This window comes from Meles meles, chromosome 4 (genome assembly GCF_922984935.1).
Source record: "Meles meles chromosome 4, mMelMel3.1 paternal haplotype, whole genome shotgun sequence".
Lineage (NCBI taxonomy): Eukaryota > Metazoa > Chordata > Mammalia > Carnivora > Mustelidae > Meles > Meles meles.
Window position 1 is genome coordinate 13,719,898 of NC_060069.1, and position 9,012 is coordinate 13,728,909.

Consider the following 9,012-nt stretch of genomic DNA (forward strand, 5'->3'; position numbering starts at 1 on the left):
AAGGTCACATTCTGGTGTGGTGCGGGTTAAGACTTCAACTTACAAATTCTGAGGGACCACAATTCAACTCTTAACACATGGTAAATGAAACTCTATCCACCAAACAGACGGTTCTGGCCCTCTGAAACAGGCTTAGAGCATGTTTCTCCAACTGTAATGCGTCCATGAATCACCTGGGATCTGACTCAAATATAGACTCTGATCCCATAGGTCTGGGGTGGGGGCCAAGATTCTGCATTTCTAGCCAGCGCCTCATGACGAGGATGCTCATGACGAGAATAAGGAGGTCACAGACAAATTGAACGGCGGTTTCTCTTCATTTCTGATCTCTGACATCGATGATGCGGGGCTCACCATGCTCATCCCAAGGGCTTCAAGTTCACCACCTCCTCACCCGGAACTCTATTCTAGCTCAAGGCCTAAAAGTGATCTGATTAACCAAGTTCAGAGACTCTGAGCACCAGTCAGGTCTGAACTCGTGGAAGCTAAACACTGTCCGTTATACAATTCTTTTCTGAACTCTGTCCAGGCACCTGGTTCATCCATGTCATCTTTCAACCTTTATCAGAGCTGTGGTCTGAGCATGGCCAGCATGGCTGCCGTGTGGTTTAATTCTCCTGGGATCCCACTAGGCGAAGTCAAAGATGGGTTTGCGTTTCCTGGGAGGACTTTAGTAAATGAATACCTAGACCCGGGGAAACATACTTGCATATAACAAACCAAGTATTAACATGCAGCACTTATAAATAAGCTTTACAAATCAAACAACTCGGTATAAAAATGCCCAAAGATTACAAAGAGGGAATTCACCCAGGAGGATACCTCAATGACCGATAAACATATAAAAAAGATTTTATTTCCATTAGTAATTTCAGAAATTCGAATTAAAACATACTGGAATTAAAATTTAAAACAACAAAATATATATTTTTTAATTTCTTGAAAATTTCTTATTTATCCGAGAGAGAAAGCATGAGCAGAGGAGAGGAGCAGAGGCAGAGGGAGAAGGAGAAACAGAACCCCAGAGCAGAGAGCCCATGGCGGGGCTCCATCCCAGGACCCTAGGATCATGACCTGAGCTGAAAGTGGACGTGCAACCAACCCGAATGACCCAGGTGCCCTGAAAACTTAAAATTAATATATATATATTTCTTGTTCTTTAGTGCAATGAATATTTAATACACTAATGGACAACAAGAGTATGGAGAGACGGGTATTTTCATTCATGAACAGAAATAGAAATTGGAAATCAATTTGGCATTACTATGTCTTACCTGTGTAATCCCTACGTCTGTGGAATTGTGCTTTTTGTATCTACCCTACAGAAACACATGGATACATGAAGAAGCATATTTGCGGCAGTCATTGAAGTATTTATTCATTATTGATAATAGTAAAACTTGTTGACAATCCAAAATGTACATCAGTAGGGAAACAACTGTAGTATAGACATAGTGCATAGCCATTAAAGTGAAGAACCACTGCTAACATTTCTTGGCTAACTTACAAGGCACAAGAATCTGTTCTGAGAGCTTTCATGTATTAACTTTTCAATATGACATAGGACCTATCTTAGCACAAAAAGAGCTAATAACTTTTTCAAGGTGCTTTTGCAGGGACAGAGATGAAATTTGGGTCCATGTAGTCTAGCTACAGGGGATGCATTCTTAACCCTCTCGAGGTACCCCATCTAGAGCAGGAGAATGGGGTGTCCTCTATGTCCTGATGTGGAAAGACGTCTAAGAAAAATTATGATATAATATGACATAAATATAAATATCTAATACTATAAATATTAGTGAATGAAAAGCAAGGTGTGGAATGAGTCATATGGCCTATGTAAAAAAAACAAAAACAAAAACCACAACTCCACACACACTTAACAATTACCTCTGAAGAGAAAAGGGATGGCTCTGGAGATTATGAAGGTGGTAGAAAGGACATTGGCAATAACGGTTTTTCAATGGGTTATAGTTTAAGGAACTATTTTGTAACTGAAATTAATTTTTACACCTTAATTGACGGGATCCGTTCCTAGTCCCGCGCTGATTTTGGCTCCACCCTCTGAGAAGCACAGAGACGCCCCCGCATCCCCTGTTCAGCCTGGATGTGCAAATCCTTTTATTCCTGCCGCATCTGCACGGAGCCAGCCTCCAAGCCCATGACCTTTCCTCTGCTGTTCTCATCATCCCCACTATTTATTTATCTTCTATGAAAGTGTTATTTATTAGCACTGTTTATGAATGTTCCTGTTGTACTCGGGAAGGATATGAAAACTCTAGTTTGGGAGAGGCTGGGAAACCAGTAGCTGGAGCATGGTTTGAAGTGGCTGAAGTCTGGAGAAGGGGGAGTATTTTGGAAGGTTTCTAGGCTCTAGAAATTGTCTATTTTCCACTCGCTCTGACATAACATCCTCAATTTCCCTGATGAATCAAAACGACTTTGTCTCTTAAGTATAGTTTATCCCAGTTTATCTCCCCGTCCTCCCATTCCTCCCCACCACAACACCCATGTGATCACATGGACACAGCCTTGTGAGAAGAAATGGCATTTATAGTTGGTTGATTCTTCTTGACCAGGCAGATAGACTAGGTGATGCCTCGTGTATATCGACGGTAGATTTAAATAGTCACTTTTCATTTTTAGGCTGAAACCAGATAGACAGTTCTACTTGCCACACATCTAGCACATTCTGAGCTGCTGGCCTGGAAAACGATATGCTTGCAGAAAATTCTGGCTGTCCTCTCCTCCTCAGCGCTTATGTCCTTTACACAAAGAAACCACTTCTCCCACCAAAGACATGCTCATCTTCTAGGATTTAAATTTTGGGATTCTTTTATGCCTGACCACCAGAATACATGGACAAGATACCAGGTCCTACTTAACTCTAAACAGACAGGTTTGCTTCTCCGTTCCTTAGGTAAGTGTTGTAAAACTTTTAAAAAAATGTACACATGCAAAAAATTGAATTTAAAATCTTCTCCCACAAAAATGGATTGTAGACTTAAGTACAAAAATGAAACAATAAAACTTCTAGAATAAGATATAGAAAATCTTTGTGATCTTGGGTTGGCTGGAGAATTCTTAGCTACTATTTAAAAAGCATGATCCTGGGGTGCCTGTGTGGCTCAGTGGGTTAAGCCTCTGCTTTCAGCTTAGGTCATGATCTCAGGGTCCTGGGATTGAGCCCCACATGGAGCTCTCTGCTCAGCAGGGAGGGAACCTGCATCCCCTTCTCTCTCTGCCTGCCTCTGCCTACTTGCAATCTCTCTCTGTCAAATAAATAAATAAAATCTTTTAAAAAATAAAAATAAATAAAAATTAAAAAGCGTGATCCTTAAAAGGAAAAACTGGTAAGTGGGACTTTATCAATTTGGAAATTTTGTCTTCAGAAGACATCACTAAAAAAGGGGGAGATGAACCATGAGAGACTATGGACTCTGAAAAACAATCTGAGAATTTGGGAGGGGCAGCGAGTGGGAGGTTGGCTGAGCCTGGTGGTGGGTATTAAGAAGGGCACATATTACACGGAACACTGGGTATGGTACATAAACAATGAATTCTGGTACCCTGAAAAGAAATTTTAAAAAAATTTTTTTTCTTTTTTTTTTTTTTTTACAGAGAGAGAGAGAGAGAGATTACAAGTAGGCAGAGCAGCAGCCAGAGAGGGGAGGAAGCAGGCTCCCTGACAAGCAGAGAGCCCGATACAGGGCTCGATCCCAGGACCCTGAGATCATGACCTGAGCTGAAGGCAGAGGCTTAACCCACTGAGCCACCCAGGCGCCCCAAAAAAAATTTTTTTAAAGACTATATCACTAAGACAATGAAAAGACAAGCTATAGACTAGGAGAAAATATTTGCCAACCATATATCTAATAAAGAACTTTATTCAGAATATATAAAGAATTATGACAATTTAATAAGAAGAAGACAACTCAATTATAGAACAAGTAAAAGATTTGGTAGGCATTTCACCAAAGAAGAAATTTAAATGGCAAATAAGCATATAAGTATATGCTTATAATCATTGCTCATTAGAGAAATGCAAATTAAAAAGCACAATGAGATACCACTACACACCCTTCAGAAAGGCCGTATTATTATAAAGGGCCAACTGTTGGGAAGGATGTGTATAGAGCAACTGGAAGCTTCCTGCATTGCTAGTGGAAACCTAAAATGGTTACAGTTATTCTAGAATCAGCTTGGCAGTTTCTTAAAAACAATCTTTCCATACCTCATAGGAATTCTACTTCTAGGAATCTACGCAAGAGAAATGAAAACATATGTCTGCACAAAGATGTTGGCAAATGTTCATAGCAGCATTATTCATAATAATCAGAAACTGGAAACAACCTAGATGACCAAAAACTGGTGGATAGATAACCAATATGATGTATGTGTATACAGTGGAATGTTAGTTAGCAATAAAAGGAAATGAAGTATTGGTGCTTGCTACAACATAGAAGAGCCTCAAAAAACATGCTAAGTGGAAGAAGTCAGGTGTAAAAAGACTACATATTGTATATTTCCATTTATATGGGACATCTAGAAGAGGCCAGTTGTTACAGACAGAAAGCTGACCAATGGTTGCCTAGGGCTGTGACTGGACACAGGGACTAAATTGGAAATGGTCATGAGGAAATTTTGGGGGGGTGATAGAAATGTTAAAAACCTAGAATGTGGGGACACCTGGCTGGCTCATTGGGTAGTACATGCGACTCTTAATCTTGGGGTCATGAGTTTGAGTCCCGTGTTGGGCATAGAGATTAGTTAAAAGAAATTAAAAACAAAAAAAATCTAGAATGTGGTGATGGCTGAAAAACTATAAATTTATTACAAATCAATGAGTTGTATTTTTACAACTTCTGGATTTTATGGTACATAAATTACACTTCAATAAAGCTATTTAAAAAGAGAAAACTTAATAGCATATCCCCATGTGCCTGACCTGGACGGGGTCATTTGATCTATCACTCCAGTACTAGCTTAGTTATTTGCCAGCCACATTAACCAGGACCTTTTGTCCCCAGAGAAGTTCATTACTCACATTAGGAATTGACCAATACTCTGTATCATTTTAAAGACAGAGTACCAAAATAGTAAAGGGCAGAGCAGATAACAAAGCTGCCTACTCTATCATATGGTGGTAACAATTCCGAGAAAATTCAACTTGCAGGAAAAATAGCTGCCAACCTACAGTTACTTAAAGACGTCTCGATAAGAGCCCCTAGCATTTTTGTAGACAAATACTCCCTTCTCACCCATGGCTGAAACTCTTCTTTCAGATTAATGTGGCCATTTTATATCCTCCAGTCACTGGTGAGAGAGGCCCAACAAGCACATTGGAGAAGTCAGTGTGGAATCAAGATGGAGGCAGATTCAAATCCCAATTCCTACAACACAGTGAGGCAATACGTAACAGTGTTTGGGAATTTATAAAGCGCTCTATGCATACTGGCCAGTGTTGTTATAATTCAATAGTTTTACAGTGTCTAAAAGAATTTTTTAAAATTTTTTATTCCTTTTAAGATTTTATTTATCTATTTGAGACAAGCAGCAGGGAGGAGAAGAGGGAGAGGGAGAAGTAGGCCCTGATGAGTGGAGAACTAGTTGCAGAGCTAGATCCCAGGACTCTGAGATCATGACCCAAGCAGAAGGCAGATGCTTAACTGACTGAGCCACCCAGATGACCCTAAAAGAATTTTTTAAACAATGGCTTATCTTCAAATCAGAGAGTCTGTGTTGAATTATCAATATGGTTCCATATTTATGATAATCTTGTTTTGAACTCATCTTCTCTCCCAAACTTTTTACTTGCCCATTGGTGTAAGGACTTTTCTTAAGTCCCTCAAGCTTAAATTCATTTCCAAATTTTGCCTATTTACCTTTTGGCATATTCCTTGCTTCTCTCCTTTGCTCCATTTCAGTTGTCGTTACTCCAGTGGACGTCATCAGCTTCTGAACCCATGACAGAAACCTTTTCTTTTGCTTCTCCCTTTTAAGCCACTTAGATGGCTGTCCTCATCTCATTACTTTTCTGGTCTAAAACATGCAGTGGCTGACTACCACCTCCAGTCTCTCTATCTGTTGATTCATTAGCTAGGCTCTAAGTCTAATCTCATCCAACAGGTCCCAATCTTACTTTGCCCAATGTGGATCCCCTTCTCCAATCAAACCAGCCCCTTTTCTATATACCCAGTCTTGTCCATCATGGTTTATGTCTGGGAGACACTCTTTATTATTCTTGAATATTTCCTTCAAGAATCATCTCGTGACTCACTTTATAAATAGTGGAGCAGAAGGGTGGCTCTTGGGTCCCACATGCTCCTCTATCTGTCCATTTCCTTAGACACCCAATGCCTCATGATTCTGAATTTCTCACTGAGGCTTCCTCTAAGTGGGTTTCAAAGTTATTCTCTCTCTTGACCTGTCCATCTATGGTTCCATTCCATGATGTTCAGATAACAGAAGAGTTTTGGAGTTTAAATGGCCTGATAAATTAATTTATATAATAGAATAAATAGAGATATACTTTTGAGCCTTGTCATAAATAAGCATCTCATTTTAAAAAGGGATAATGTGTGACACAATGCAATAGCCCAACAATCACTAGAAATACAGCGTGTCATGCAAGTAGAAGGGAAACGGGGGAGGGGGGAGGTGAGAAGAGAGCACAGGAGCATCATCTCAATGTCCTTGACATCACTCCATTTACTCTGCTTGCTAAAACTCTGCCTCTCCCCAAGGTTATGTGTGTCCCAACTCTTTCCTGGCATAGTGTTCCTGGGTACACACAGGCTTAAGAGTCTAAAAGACCTGGATCTAATACCTCACTCTGCTACTGACTAGCTGTGTGATGGGAAAGTCATTCAACCTCTCTGGGCTTCAGTTTTCTCATCTGTATATTAGAGGCCAGGACATTTAGCCCATGGAGTGACTGTGAGGATCCGATGAGATAAGATATGAAAATGTTTAGCAACAATAAGTATAGTAAAGGTGAATACAGAGGTAATATACTCCCTTATGAAGCCTTGCTCTTGAATAATTCCACGAATTCAGGTTACACCTCCTTGAGTTATTTTCAAAGATAAGGACTTTGTCTTATTTTTCTTTCCCTTTTTTTCCCCCCAGAATTACAATGATTCCCTTATATATATATATGTGTGTGTGTGTGTGTGTGTGTGTGTGTGTATTTATATATACTTATTTGTCCTCATTACATTCCATAAGATTTTCCATGTGGCTTTTCTTATTCCTAAAATGAAGCATTAAAAAGAAGTAACCTCTGGGCCCCTGGGTGGCTTAGCCAGGTATGCCTCAGACTCTTAATTTCAGCTCAGGTCATGATCTCGTGGTTGTGAGAGCAAGCCCGCCTTTGGGCTCCTGCTGGGCATGGAGTCTGCTTGCGATTCTCTCTCCTCCTCCCTGCCCTCCTCTCCAGAAAAGAAATAACCTCAAGTTTACATTTAGTTGTAAAGTGGCATAAATCTACATAGGAGGGCAACTTTCAAGGAGACATTTGGTCACCCAAGAAATGCCATGGCCTGGTTTTTGTTTTGTCTTGTCTTGGTTTTCAATCCAGAAAATCTCTAGGAACATCATACACCAATGTACAGATTGTTATGAGGCCAAAGTGCTTCTAGATGTATTCTTGTTTCAATGCAAATATTTTTTTCTTTTTTTTTTTTTGAGGAAAAGTATTCAATGTTTTCAAATACCTGAATAACTTTGCTACTAGTATTTCTCTGTGGCAGATTCTAAACAGGGTTTCATTTTCTAACTAATATATGATATGAGCTTTTGGGATTAAAAAACAAATGAATATTTGCTAAGAACATATTCACCTGTAGATTGGTAACAAAGAGCATAGGTTTTTTTTTTTTTGTTTTTGTTTTTGTTTTTTTTTTTTTTTGGACTATCCGAGGAAAATTGCACATAGAACCGCTGGCCCTTGAGCAGTCATGCCTCAGCTTCCTCCGGAGTATGCTTTCTCTGCAGGTCTAGTGTGCTCCAGGGTACCAACAAAGAGCATAGTTTTATCCTTGGCTTGAATCCCAGTTCTTATCCTCTCAGAAGGCCTGACCCTTCCTCAGCCTCGGCTTTCTCTTCAGGAAAATGGACTGGAACTTCAACCTAATCCATAGAGTTGAAAGGAGGATAAATGGAAATAATGAATAGAGAGGATTGTACAATCTTTGGCACATAGCAGGCTCTCGGTTATTACTCTACTTATAAAGTTATCATTTCAATAGTCAAATATAATACAGGTAAACCTTTTTCCATTGCACTTCCCTTTACTGCATTCACAGACACCGTGTTTCTTTACTAACTGAAGGTTTGGGCAACCCCAATGAAGTAAATCTCTCGGCGCCATTTTCCCAAGAGCATTTGTGCATTCATGTCTCTGTGTTGCCTTTTGGTAATTCTCATCGTATTTCAAACCTTGTCATTAATGTTAGATTCCTTATGGTGATCTGTGATCAGTGATTACAACTCAGTGAAAGCTCAGACAATGGTTAGAATTTTATAACATTAAAGTATTTGTTAATCAAGGTATGTACATTGTGTTTTAGACATAGTGCTGTTGCACGCTCTACAGACTACAGTATAGTGTAAACATAACTATTATATGCACTGGGAAACCAAAAGATTCGATGGACTCACTTTAGTGAAATATTTACTTTATGTAATGGTCTGGAACTGAACCAACAATATCTCTGAGGTATGCCTGTACTAGTTGCTTTGACATACATCCTCCCTATGGACCTGGGACTTCCCAGATCCCTGAAGTCTAGGGAAGAGGACGGTTCATAACAATAGCCAGCATTTCTCTGCTTACTCTTCCACTCATTCTGAGGACATTTTCTTTTCCCGTCACTATTCTTCTTAAATCTTGATAAAATACACATAACATCAAATTTACCCTCTTACCCATTTAAGGATCTAACTCAGTAATGTTACTGATCTATGTCACACTGTTGGGCAACCAATCTCCAGAACTCTTTTCATCTT

At 39.6% G+C, this 9,012-nt stretch overlaps 1 non-coding gene across 1 annotated transcript; it reads right to left on the bottom strand.

The window, feature by feature from the left end:
* Positions 1–7,892: 7,892 nt before the first annotated feature.
* LOC123941114 lies at positions 7,893–8,037 on the bottom strand. Its single transcript, XR_006818199.1, has one exon. It is a non-coding gene; the product is annotated as a small Cajal body-specific RNA 13 (non-coding RNA).
* Positions 8,038–9,012: the final 975 nt, after the last annotated feature.